The sequence below is a fragment of the Humulus lupulus genome, chromosome 7, assembly GCF_963169125.1.
Source record: "Humulus lupulus chromosome 7, drHumLupu1.1, whole genome shotgun sequence".
Taxonomy (NCBI): Eukaryota; Viridiplantae; Streptophyta; class Magnoliopsida; order Rosales; family Cannabaceae; genus Humulus; species Humulus lupulus.
Window position 1 is genome coordinate 159461188 of NC_084799.1, and position 14769 is coordinate 159475956.

A 14769-nucleotide genomic window follows, 5' to 3' on the forward strand; every position below is an offset into this window, starting at 1 on the left:
CGTAGCTCATCCTCAGGCAAACAAGCAAGTAGAAACGCTCATTCAAATGAGGAGCCTGGCCTGACGAGCTGCCTAAGGTATTGTTAAGTTATCGCACCACTGCTTGGACCTCCACAATTCATTCACCATTCTCCATGGCCTACGCATATGAAGCCATGCTCCAAGTTGAGGCACCAATCTCCACGCACCAAAAAGATACTTACGACCCAACCACAAATCTTGCTTTACTTCAAGAATCAGTGGACCTTGGTGAGGAGCTTAGCGAAGCTTCACAACTAGGTATACCGTCCTACAAACAAAAAGTGGCCAGATACTTCAATTCCAAAGTGAAGGACATAAAATTTGAGGTCAGAGACTTGGTGGTGCAAAGGGCCCTCCTGGAAACCAGAGATTAAGGTGCTGGAGTGTTGGGCCAAAACTATGAAGACCCATACCAAGTCGAGAGCATTGTGTGTTCCAAACACATACATTCTAGCCCGACTGAACGGGGAGCTGGTGCCCCATGTCTCGAATGTCGAGCATCTTCGTCGGTATTACCAGTAATAGGAGCAGTTGTATTTTCTAAATTTTGTAATCATTTGTAGCCCCTGGGCACCGTAATGAAAATAGTGTGTGAAAAACATGATAGATGAAATCCAGAGAATTTACTTGTATTTTTAAATTTATATTGTTTTATGTTTTACTACCCGAGGAGTTCCTGCTCGCTTTCTTGGACAAGTGAACGCATACTAGTATTTTTTCACTTGACGAGCATAGCTAGGTAACCTTTACAGGTAACCGATTGATGAGAATGACCTAGGGAACTAAGCCGGTTATGGGCAGAGTAAACCTAGTGTCAAGGCTTTTGAGATTTCACAAGAAATGACCTAGGGAACAAAGTTTGAGAACCCTGTTTGGGTACCCAAGAGTAAACCTAGTATCAAAAACAAACCTAAGTACTCTTAGGGCAGAGAACTCAAGTTTCTTCAGAGGACTAAGCCCCCATTCAGCAAAATTGAGTTCCCAATTTCTGGAAGGACAAAAGGTTAATAAGACATGAGTCTTCTATACTCGGGTTCAAGCATTAAGTTGTCTAATACATAAGGAAACAAGACCTGAGTAGCCTATACTAGAGCACAAGTCTAAAATTGTGTAAAATTAGACGCACTTAAGTTCCAAACATAAGCAAAGACGACTTGAGTCTCCTAGACTAGGCACAAGTAACACTAAGTCCCCTTGACACAAGTGCCCGTGAAGCTACACTGACTTTTCCTTTTCCATGGCTTGAAGAGCTTTGTCCTCGCTTTCCTGAGCCTTATCAAGTGTCGTCTTGTCTTCATCACGGACCTTGGTTGCATTCTCCGCAGATCTTGAACCATCTCCTGCAACCTTGACAACCTCTCCCTTGGCCTGGACAATCTCATTCTGATCTCTCTTGGCCACTTTCGTAGAGGTTTTAATCTCTTTAGCTGCCTTTCGCACTGCATCCTCGAGGGTTCGATTACAAGGTTGCTCCGCCTCCAGAGTTGTCCGTAGACGTGTTAGTTCCTTCGGTGATACTTTCACCTTCTCCCTCAGAGGTGCCACCTTCTCCTAGGCTTGCTGGAATTTGAAGGATTTCTCCACCATGATATACACAGTCATTGACATGAAAAAGTTGCCTAAAAAGATAGTTCATCAGTTAATATAACTCTATGAACTAGAAATAGACTGTTGAGAAGATCACTTACCCTAATTATGGCATATCGGTAGGAAGATATGAGAGATGCCTCATTGCTGTCACCCAACGGGGCAAAGCTGCGAGTAGTCAGCTCAAACATGGTCGAGCTAACTCCCTGGAGGAGCTCCATCGCCATTGTAGCATCCATGTCTCCAAGCATTGCACTAAACAAATTTCCAGTTGCGCTTGTTGGGATTAGTGCCATTTAAAGCACATATGTTCAAAAACGTTTTATGAAATAAAAAATTGGAATGAAGTTTTAGCATATGTTTATTGCTTATTATTGTTGATAGAATAATATTATATGAATATCAGAAAATTCAAAAATTGTTATTTTGACTACAATCTTGAATTGGTACGAGAGGATTAAGATTGTAGGGAACGAGTTTAAACATTTTGTAGTAAAACAAAGTTATATAGAATTTTGAATTATATACTAAATCTATGGTTCAATAGTATTTTGAATACATATAATCTAAATCTGAATTACTGGTGTAGTGAAAAATCTTAGTGGAGGAACTTTGTATAAAGTGGTTATATAAGAACGGGAACCGATATGTTATTAATACTTAATAATACTGTTTAATTTATAAGTATTAATAAAACATATCAACAAGATGATCATTTACAAATTGATCACAATCCTGAAGTTACTATCAACTCATGTTTATGTAATTTGATTCACTTGTATGGTTTGATGGAAGTCGCTAGAGACATAGTATACATATATGGAATATATACCTTTTTGAGAGGAATTGAATGACGATTCCCTTAAGGGTTAGCTTTTGGAACTGAAAGGTTATTGAGCTCAAATTTCATAAATTAGTTTATGGTTTAACCTTCACTAGTAAAGTTAATGGTACGTAAGGAAATAATAAATAATTAAAGAAGTATAATGGTGATATTATCCCTAATTTAGTTATGAACCATTAATAGAGGATTGAATTGTATGTAGTGTTTAAATCGATGGAAACTTTTTATACTTAATAATAGTCAATAAATAAATGTCTATCATTACAAGAGTGCAATCTCATATTTTTATTTGAATAATTTTGAGATTAATAAATTAAGGTTATTATAGTAAAGACTTTAAATTAATAATCTAAATTTATTGGAGTTTGAAATTATAGGTCTATAGGTCCTCGAGATGACTCTAAACACTATTCACAGTAAGAGTTGAAACTTGAAAAAAATCAAGAAATTACATATTGGATGAAATATGTTCTTTAGGGTCAAATATGTATTTGAGACAAATTATTTATTTATTTAAATAATGTGAAAAGATAATTAAGATGATTCAAAATTGATTTGAATTAATTTGAAATTTATTCATTAATTATTCTTATAATGTTAGTTATGAGGTATAGATACTTTTGAATACATGTTTATTTAATAGTAATTAAATAAAAGCGGTTAAGACACATATCCCTGAAATTTGGATATGTTACACGCCAATCACAGTGACTAGGCCCAAGATTGGATCTTGGATATTTCTTTTATTTAATAATTGGTTTATAATTTGAATTTTGAATTTAATTAATTCTTTATAAATATATGTGATAGAAATTAGTTTATACCAGATTCTATAGAATTCAAAAAGCTTTTCATAGAGAGAAAAATATATCGTATTATTTTTCTTTATCCTTGAAAATAGTCTCACATCTTGTAAATCAGAAAATTTCCCACCATTATTGTACAAGTCCCCCACACACGTCTTGAGGTATAGAGAGACATCTTGGAAGATCTTGGTCTGAGTATTCAAGAGGCTGCTTTAGATTGGATATTCGTTGGAGGTACTAAAAGATAGTGAGAATTCTTGATTGTTCTATTACTGGTAAATCCTCATCTTTTTCTTTCTTTATGATTAATGTTTTGCATATTAATGGATCCGTTGTTTAAAGATTGTTTAGATAATTTTTTTTAAATCTTTGGGCCCATCACCTCGTGCTTTCCGCTGCACATATAGTAAACCAGTTACCAATAGTCTCATGTAGGCCCTTGTTGCCCTCATCCATGGCGCCTCAAAGTGCTCGAGCATGGCCTAAAAGCGCTCGAGTAGCACCCCTTCAAAATTCTTTGGGTACACTATATAACAAGGAATATTCTCCACCCTCGGGCTCTGCGCTCCAGGAACTTCCTCAGCAGCTAGAAATGGTGAAGAAGAGATCTCAAGAACAGGCGTGTCCTCCACTTGCGGAACCTTGCCACGGTGTGAGGAGGTTCATTGCCGCTTGGTAGACAGGGAAGGTACCATATCCTCGCAAGGTCCCAGGGAACCTTCAGCCGAAAGCTCGCTTGCTCCCTCACAAAGCCAAAGTGTTGTATGAGCAATGTCAGCCAACCCCATTTTTTCTGGAAAGGAGAGAACACTCAGTTAGAACAAGAAAAAAGATGAACAAAAGACATAAATTAAAACATTTTAAAGTTGAGAGCATGTGGGCTTCTCAGGAAGCCCCACCACTATACGACTCCTCCCGGTGAAGAATCGTGAGCACAAAAAATCTCTTGAGTAGTGTTTGTCTCGTATTGGCAGAACAAATTTGAATGGAAAGACGTCAGATATTCTAGGAGCACAAAACTCCACGGAGGAAGTCATCTCCCAAGATGGTGGAGATAGGGATTGATCACGTCTTGGTAATCCTGGTACTCCGCCTGAGTCCAGGGTCGGTCTGTTTGTACGCCTACACCGAAGGAGTGATGGAGAAACCCACAAGTGCTCGGGACTTACCCCACCACCTACATGTTTAGCGTTATAAACTAGAAGTGGGGATTTACCAATGTCTAAGGAGGAAGATTTTATTCTTGCTTAAAGCTCTTCCTCAAGCTCTTGGTCCTCCCGAGTTTCTTTAGCTACTCGGACAGCTTGAGCATTCTCAAAGCGCTCCTCCAACTGCCGCTGATGATGTCAGGGAAGAGCCAGTCCATAAACATAGTTGATGTGGCATGAAGCCACCTCTCGAGACCGTCTAGAGTTTTGGTATAGCGTTAGGTCGAGATTGCTTATGTATTTTCCCTCTTTGATTAGACCCACGATAGTTAGGTTCTCCTTCATGACCATCTTTCTCAGCTCTAGCTCCACGTCCAGAAGACCCTTCATCTCTTTCAAGAAATCTTCAAACTCTTTGATGAAATGGGTTCGTTGATAAGGAACTTACAAAAAGAGAACACCAATTAATGGAAAGTGAACAGTATTAAAGAACAAGCTCGAGAGGCGATAAAGATACTTACCAACCCTGCAGAACTCGAGGATAAGGGTAGAATTGGTCTGAGTAGGGAAGTCGTTGGTGAAGAAAAATGGGTCCTTGTAGTCCTTCGCACAATTCTCATTCTGGTGGTGAGCCTTGTACACCATGTTTGGGTAGTCATACTTCATTATGGTGTAGTACCTGTCAAGGTCGCCTTGCTTCGTATTAGGACAAGACAAAAAAATACAAAGGTATAGGATTTCAGCTGGAGAAGATTCAGGCCAGTTCCTTCTCCTGTATAGGATGTATAGGCCTGCGAGGACCCATGTACTTCAAGAAGTCCACGAAGTACTAGTGGAGGGGGAACGCCTATCCAACCTGGAGGTGTGACTGGCTCCTAGCCATGAGGTCATTCACACTTTGATGCGACCACTCCGTTTCACGGTAAAGACGCAAGATGCACTCTCCCCCGATCCCATAATGCCTCAGGATGCTCTCTAGGGCCCAGGGATTCTTTAGTTGACTAATAATTTGCTCCGTGTCAAACCAGTAGATATGAATCACTGGGTGGGATGAGGAATGGGAGCATTGTTTACATCCTCCTTTGGCGCTCCTCTCTCTATGGGCCTCTCCGCCACCGGAGCCAACTCTATGACTACTGCCGCCTGGGCTTATCTATGAACTGGCACGCACCCCTCCTCTGGTCTTCTACCTTCTTGGACCACTGATAATAATTACTGATTAAATGTGTAAAACGTTTTGTTGATGTAGCTCGGGAACCTCCTCAGACATCTGAAACAAAAACAAGAAGTTTGCGCCTGGAACCAACAAAAAATTGCCAAAACATGAGCACCCCTAAAAAAACTGTTAGGAAAAATAATATTGCCTCAATGGAAATGGTAAGATAATGTTACAACTCTATGCAAAATATTACAATGGACAAGATTGATTAAATAAAGTGTTACAACTCTATAACTGAAAATACAAATAAAACAAAGGAAATGAAGAAGATGATGAAGAAGAAGAGAATAGTAAAATACAACTCAAAACAAAAGTTACAAATAAAATAAAGTGTTTGGACCAAATGAAGAGATCACAACTCTTAAAAAAAATATACAAGTAAATAAAACAAGAGAATAAGAAGAAGAACAATAGAATAAAAGGAAGAACATAAACCACAAACAAACTCTCACTTACACAACCTAAGTGAAGAGGATTGGGGATCACCAACTTGAACAAGGTTTGAAACCTTTGTCCAAAAGATTATTTCCCCCTAACTCAAGCACTAAGGGATCTCTCAGATTTTGGAAATGCTTTCTGGAATAATCAAGCCTCAAGGTGTTTCTAGCCAAGTGCTCTAGTGGATAGAAAAATGGTGTGTCTTACAAGTGAGCATTAGGCTCCTATTTATAGAGTTTAGAGACACCCTTTGAATTTCAAATTCCATCAACCCCCATGGCTGTTACCAATGATTAATTGGGTGTTTTATGGAATTAAAATAGAGATTTGGGAGTTACTTGGCTGTTGGAATCGTTCAAAATTGGATAAAAACCAAAATTATATGAAGCCTGTCAGCCTTTAGGGCCGCGGCGCATGTTCCAGGCGCCGCGGCCCTCAGTCAATTTCAGCAACACATTTTTTCTGTTTTTTCAAAACGTTCCAATTTATTCCCACTTGATTTTGTAACTTCCATACACAATATGGGAGTTAAAATCACATCTCTATCAGCTATTTCTCATATGGCTTTAAGAAATTCATCTCAATATTGTGTAACACCAAATCTACACAATAATGGGTGATATTTAAGAGTTACAAATTTGTGATGAATTTGTAACACCAAATATGTTACATGTTTGGATATTTCACATATATCCAAATAATGTAACTCTCTATTATATGTTACAATATGTGACACTCTATGTCACATTTATTTAATCTAAAACATTATATTATAAAATAATATAACAAAAACTACTCGGGCAGTGGAGAAAGAGGGAAATTTCTAAGGAAAAGAAGTGTCATCATAACCCTAGATTGACACCCAAAGACACCATCGAAGACTCAAGAACATTGTCGAAATTTGGGAATTTCCCAGAATCCGGTTGAATGCCCAAATTGCAAAAAAGATGCCAAAAAGCCTAAATGGTACATTATGGCTAATCTTAACACTAGCATAGACCTACAGTAATTGTAACAGAGGTAAAAATAACATCCAAATCATATAATCCAAAGAGACTAAACTAAAAATCCTGAAAATAGCAGGAACACATTTAAATGAAAGGTAAGAAACTTACTCGATATCATGCTCCCGTAAGTGTTAAGTATGGTTCGAACATGAAAGTATTTAGTGCGGTTGACCCAAAAATAACTTAATTATCTTTAGCCTTCGATGGTCAATGACAATAATTTTTTTGTTTTGATAATTGTGTTCTTGGCAAAGAAAAGGATTTTCATTGCTCTGAAATAGAAAAGGTTTCTAATGCAAAAGTGAAGATTGAGCGGAATTTTTTTTAATATGTAGTCGTAAGCGTGGATGGAAAGTAATCCATCCCCAACTGATGATCAACTTGGGATTAGGAACATAATCTTGATACAATGGTCACGGTTATCAAGGTATGGATCACGACCAAAAAATGGGAAAATGACCCATCGGGTACAATGTGATAGGACCCCACAAGTACGGAGTAGACGTCTTGGGCGTGGAAAAGACCCCTCATTAAATGGCATCGATTAATGGGCCCAACAATAGATATGCGACATGTCGTATCACCTTTTTAATGGTGTTAGGCCTCGGGGAAGCCTAACTGTCTCAATTCGAGTATGTCCTACATAATTACTCTTCTCACTCTAAGTCTCCACTGTCCGAGGACAAGTGAAGACTTGGGGTTCAAATGTTGTCCTTGTTTTCACCAAGAGACACCTTGCATGCATTAGAAGTAATTAAGTCCATGCAGAAGCTAGTTAAGCCTCTTGATCTTACCTGGAGCACCTTGGAAAGAAAGCCTTGCCCTTTATTGACCATTCACTACCTCCGATGAAGTATGTCCTCGAGGAAGGGTACTTTTGGAGAACCTTATGCATAATGTCCTCTCCAAATCCCATCTCCTTCAGTCAAGTCCCACAAGCCTATGATATTCCACCATCGAGTCTGGAGTAGAGTGCTAGGAGTCAAGCACGACGACCTTGGACCACAAGCAACCATCTAACATTTTAGTGTTATACAAGTGTCGAGTCCGTACAAGTGACAAACAGGATGTCTCACAGCGTCGCCTAGTATGGGAAAATGTTCAGCTACCCCCTGACCCAAAAAGTAGTGGGCTATAACCTCTTAATTTTTCAAATGTTATACGCTTGGGCCCACCAGCGTACTGATTATTTGAATGTATTAATTATTGTTCATTTAATGTTCAATTAAGGGAGAATAATTGTAATTACTCCTCATTAGAGAATTAATTTCCCTCAGCGATATATAAATAGCACTAGGGCACACATTGTAAAGGATCCCAAAATTTTGCATTTAGAGCATTGCCAAAATGCTGCCTAAAACTCTATAGAAGCTTGAACCCCAAAGATTCTCTCATTCAAATATAGTTGACTCATGGAATAGGGTTAATTCATAACCTGAACCAGGAAAATCCCTGTCTCTTTCTACATTTCTTTAAACTTGTCAGCAAGTGAGAGTTGAACACTAAAGGCCAACAGGGTTATTAAAACATTTGGGAAATCACAAATGGAAGTGAGAGGATATAACTATGGATTTTGTGGTTGGATTGCCTAGAACTGTGGGATAGCACGACTCGGTATGTGTAACGTCCCAAAGTTCCTAGTAAGGCTTAGTGCCTTGATTAGGGGGCCATGAGGGCATTATTTGACTATTATGTGTTGATATGTAATTTAATTGGATATTTATGTGATTGTGTGAATTGCATGAGTTCTATTATGATATGATTGAATGTTTATGTGTAATAAATGTGAGAAAGAGGCCCACTTTTATTTAAAGGGGCATATTGGTAATTTTGACCCGCTAAGGAGATAATTGTGATTATATGGTGTTATATGAGCAAAACCACATTATTATGTGGATATATTTGAGATATTCGACAGGAGTCAATCCTTTTGAGCAAGGTAGAATTTTTGTTACAACGAGAATCAATACCCGGATCAGGTTCAACCAAGGGGTATTTTGCTAATGATATTATGGGTTTAACAGAATTATCTGGGAATTTTGAGTTTAGAGCGGGAGTTAGAAAGTTGAAATGACATTTTTGCCCCTGAAGGGAGTTGAGAATGAAGTGTTGCCTTTGAGGCATTTTCGTCTTTTAAACAATTAGACTTCCTTGAGCTAGCTGAGTTGATTAACTCATAAGCAACATTCTCTCTCTCTCTCTCTCTCTCTCTCGTATACTCTCTCTCTAGTCTTTTACACTTTGAAGCAAAACTCTAGAATTCTTGATCCTAAAGATTGGAATAAGCTTGCTAAGGAATTGAAGTTGTTCTAGGCAGAGTTTAAAAGCTTGTAACTTAGTAATGAGTTGGGAAAACATTTTTAGTAGAGGTAAATTCAAGTTTCTGAGTTTTTAGTTTTGGGTTTTGAAGTTTTTGGAAGTTTGATTGAATTTTGAGTCTTAATGGAATTTTGTTTGAGTTTTAAAGTGGGTTATTAAGTACTGATTTGCTGAGATCACTTCTATGGTAGGATTGGTTAAAATAATGTGTTTTGGATGATTTTGGGAAAATTGGTGATTCTTAAAATTGCTAGACTTTTGGGTTCACGGGGTTCGGTTGCGCTGCTGTTCTTGAGGCGTCGCGCCCGCATGAACTCAGTAAGGCAGGGAGGTGCCTTGAGCTGCCTTGTCACAGGGGCGCTAGGCGGGTTCCGATGCGGCGCCTGTCCATTGGTTTTGAGCTTATGGCTCTCTGCCTATCTGAGCGCCACGACTCAAATTGGAAAAAATGCCCATATTGTATTTTGGGTTGTAGGAAGATAAACTTAAGGGCTCGGGAATGATTCTCCTTCTCGGTTTAGTAGAATTCACGGTCGTAGAGGCTTGGGCCCAGACCAAAAGCCTTTATAGACTCATTTCTTGATAGTTGTACCTTGTTTTGGTTGTGAGTAGGGTTTACTGTTAGTCTCTGAAGGAAAGGATCTTGCTTGGGGTTGCTATACACGTTTCATTATGGACTTGAGGGAAAAAAAAGTTCACACAGTCTATGCTTAGGGCTTTCCACAGTTATCGAACATGGTTATAACCAAGCTTAGTATGTTTTATTAAACGTAAGCTTTGCTAGCCGTAAGGCTACTTATACAGAGAATAGGGAAATGGACCCCGATGTGGCTCTATAGTCACGTAGCTAGATTGAATGCATGCACGAGTATAGTTTTGAGGAACACTATGTAAACTTTGATCTCATCACTTAGATTGATTGTACTCTAACTTTTGAGTTGTAAATATATTTTGAAACAATATTTTGAGATCCCAATGTAACACTTGTATAATTTTAATGAATGCCCAAACCATGTATACTTAATTTTTTATAAATGAGTCTTTATTTTGATTTAATCACACTGGCAACAAATGTTTGGAAAAACACAAGCTAGACTTCAGAGAACTAAAGATGAACTTTGATAGTTGAGACAGCAGGCTCCTCTTCGGGATGTTGGACTACAGATCCCACAAGCTGTGGCACCAGTGCCAGCCCAGCCTGTAATGGAGAATAGGTGGGAGCCTTTGTATGAGAGATTCAGGATGCAACACCCTCCCACCTTTGAGGGAGGCCCAAACCCACTATGGGTAGAGCAGTGGATGAAAATGACTTCTTCTACCATGGATTTCATGAGGGTGGAAGGAAATGAAAGGGTGGCTTGGGGCAGTTACATGTTGAGGGAAGACGCTCGTGGTGGGAAGTTGTGTCCTAGAGGAGGGATGTGACTGTTAGGACTTCGGATGAATTTTGGGATGTCTTTAATGAGAAGTATTACAGTGCTATAGTTCGAGCTACAAAGTTTGATGAATTCACCAATATGATTTAGAATAGAATGACCGTCACAGAGTACGCCTTGAAGTTTGAGCATTTGGCAAAGTTGTCCCGGATTTGGTGCCTACAGATATGGCATGGAGGGATCGCTTTGTATAGGGACTGAATGTGATGATAGTCCATGATGTTTAGATAACACTGGATTCGAGGACTATGACATATGCTCAGTAGTAGTAGAAAAAGCCTTTAGTGTTGAGGGTGTCGAAGATCAGATATGGGAAGAAGGCATCGTAAGGCGAGATGCTCGGAGGACGGTGCCTCCCTTCACTAGTTGTGGCTGAGGTAGCAGCCCTAGCGAGTAGAACAGAAATGGCCCATATTCTTTTGTTTCTCCTGGTCCAGATAGGAGGGCACCAGGTGCTTATGGTGGCCGTCAGGGCGGAGGAGAGAACTGGAGAAGCTTCCCAGAGTGTCCACGGTCCAAGCGATGACATTTGGGGGAGTGTAGAGTCAGAGCATGCTTCATCTGTGGGAGTGTCAGTTACTTGTGGAAGGACTTCTCTCAAGCTAGAAAAGAAGAACCCAAGAGGGGTGACAGTCTCACTCTTGGCAGAGTGTTCACTTTGACCCAGACCATGGCTGAGGCTAGTCCCTCGGTCGTGACAGGTAATATTTCTAGTGCCGGTTCTTCATTTACTAGATTGATTGATTCAGGAGCTAATCATTCATTTGTATCTGCTAGGGTGATAGATCATCTGTGTAGACCTTGTGATTTGTATGCGAGAGGATTTAGCAGTTTGTTGTCAACTCGGAACTAGTAGTCTCTAGGAGGTGGGTTAGAGCATTACCAGTAGTGATAAATAGTAGGGAGTTATCTATGGATCTGATTGAACTGGTGATGGAAGACCTTGATATGATTATGGGGATGGACTGGTTGTCAAAGTATGGAGTGACGATAGACTGAAAGTGAAGGACGACAACTTTTAAGCCAGAAGGAGGGAAACCTTTGTGTTTGTAGGGACAGTGAGTGGACCACAAGTACCTATGATCTCTTCATTGCAGGATAGAGACCTATTCCAAGAAGGTTGGGTAGGATTCCTATCAAATGTAGTGAATACATCTAGGGTCATTTCAATTGGACCAGGTGAGACTAGGTTGGCGTGCGAGTTGCTTGGTGTATTTCCAGCAGAATTGCCAGGATTGCCACCACACCAAGAGATTGAGTTTTTCATAGAGTTGGCGTGAGGGGCAGAGCCAGTATCAAGGACACCTCATAGAATGGATCCGTCAGAGTTAAAGGAATTGAAGATTCAAGTGCAGGAATTAATGGACATAGGATTCATTGGACCAATGTTTTCGCCATGTAGTGCTCCAGAGGCACAACCAATATCAAGGACACCGTATAGAATGCTATGTGTGTGGAGTTTTCTTGCTGGGCCTTGGCTCTCGGGTGCTCTATGGTGTAGGTAAGGGAAAAGGAAAGGCCAACCAAGCATGAGTTGGAGGGCATGGAGCGGCGCGTACATGTTTGGCCTACTTGGCTGGGATAGTTTTGAGGTATAAACGTTTGATTTTTTCACTTAGGTCGACTGTACCCTAGATTTGAAGTTGTAAATATATTTTAAACAATGTTATGGGATCCCAATGTAACACTTGTATGATTTTAATGAATGTCCAAACCTTTTATACTTAATTTTTATTAAATTTGTCTTTATTTTAATTTAATCACACTTTTCAGTCTAATACCTCGATTAGTGATCTAATGGCACATTTTAAAGTCACATGGTAACGACTCTAGGGAAGTAGGGTGTTACAACTACTTGGCATGATAATTACGATTCATTAATCTTATGATTTACTACTTATGAGCATGTTTATGTTTTCATGTTAAGCCTTGGCTTACGAGTGCTATGTGGTGTAGGTAAAGGATAGGAAAAGTTGAGCCAGCCATAAGTTGGAGAGCTTCAGAGGTGGGGTGTACTTATGCGGCCTTCTCGACTGCCATGACTAAGGTTATCTCCTAGAACTAGGATTGAACCATGTATTTTGCCCCTTTGGCCGACCCTGTAACTATTTTGTATCTGTTTGGTGTACAAACTCTTTTGGAATCCCATGTATCAAATTCAAACTCTTTTAATGGAATGGTTGTCTTTCGACCAAAATTTTTTGTACCTAAACCCTGTGTTAGTTTTAATTACATGATTTCAATCTAAATAACTCATTTATTGATTTGAGCACTAATTTTAATACACAATGTAACAATCTTGGATTTGGTGGACGTTACAACTTGGTATCAGAAAAGTTTAGGTTTAAGGGTTCCCAAAGATTAGCTGGGCATGTACGCTCGTCGCTAAAGACAAGATCGAATCACGGTTTGGTAGCTATTGATGTGAATATGTGTTTACCTACCTATTTGATATATGAGTGCCTTATATGCATGCTTGATTAAGAAGCATGAGCAATATTTGTAGGGCCTGGGACTACTGTGAGTATGATGAAGATGTGCTTATTAGCACTACCGTTGCTTGTAAGTGTCAAAATAAATGCTTAATAGCATCATCATTGTTTCTGAATTCTAGATAATGCTTATTAGCATTGTTATATGCATATGAATATTAAAAATGTGCTTATTAGCACCCAGATTGAGCATGAATAAGAAAAAACATGCATATTAGCATAACTCTTGTGTGTGAATGTTACTAGAGTGCTTATTAGCATTGTTACTACAAGTCAATCTTAATTTCCTCGATTTTTTGGATCGTGGGGTGGTGGTTGGCGTCGTTATTAATGCCTAATGAGTTGAGTCGTTGATTGCAAATAAACTTTGAAGTATGATTCTAGGGCAATCAAATGAGCCAGTCGACACCGAAATTCAAGTCGAAAATAATGACCAGGGTCAGAACCCTCCGCCAGCCCTTGAGAATTGGCAACAGGTGCTTGCTGAAATGCAAGCAAGACTACAGAGGCATGATGAAGAGATCTGCCTATTGACACAACAACAGTTTTCAGCCGGGAACGTCTCACCAGTTGTACAACCTGCATTGGTACCAATTACTGCACACCTGGAAACCGTTCGATGAGTGTTTCACATAACAACTGTAACGCCCTGGGTAGCCAAGACCGTTACCCTGTGTATTTATAAAGGTGAGGGACTCGCTAATCAAGTCATTTAGTTAAAAATGTGTCACTGGCATCACTAATGAACTAGGGTTAAAAGGTTTTGGTCATAAAATATACCTTTCGTATAATTAAACGTTTTGTACAAGGGATCCCAAAAGAAACAGTGTTTGAAAATCGTTTTACAAAATTTCCAGAGTACAAACAACCACTACCCACTCTAAGGGAAAAACATACATTTATGTTCCTCCTGTTCCTGTCTCCTCCTCAACTGTGGTGGCCGAGCAGCTGATCATGTACATTCTGCCTTCAGAGCTCTCCGATTCAAGGCTGATCGAGCTTACCATTGCCTTTACCTGCACCATGTAGCACCCGTGAGCCAGGGCCCAGCAAGAAAATATAACGTTGTAGCACAAACAATGTTAACAATTTGATTACCCTTAAAGCATGTTCATACACTTAGCATACCACATTAATCACATAGTCCATAGACATAGCCAGAGAATCAAAAAACCAACACTCAGCTTTTCAGCATGACAAATCCATCAACCAATAATAATAATCAAATCACATAATAATCAGGGTCGACGCCCTTAGGTCGCACCCTCTGTTTACCCCTCAGACTCCGGTCCGCTTAAACCGAGCTCAGTGAATAATAAGCTGTCCTAAGCTACTAGTGGTTGAGCCGCGCCCTGTGCGCCAATGTAAACTCTGACACTTTTAGGCCATTTGTTTGTTATTCACATGGCATAATACCATCCTTCATGAAGCATACAAAACAGGGAACCCTTA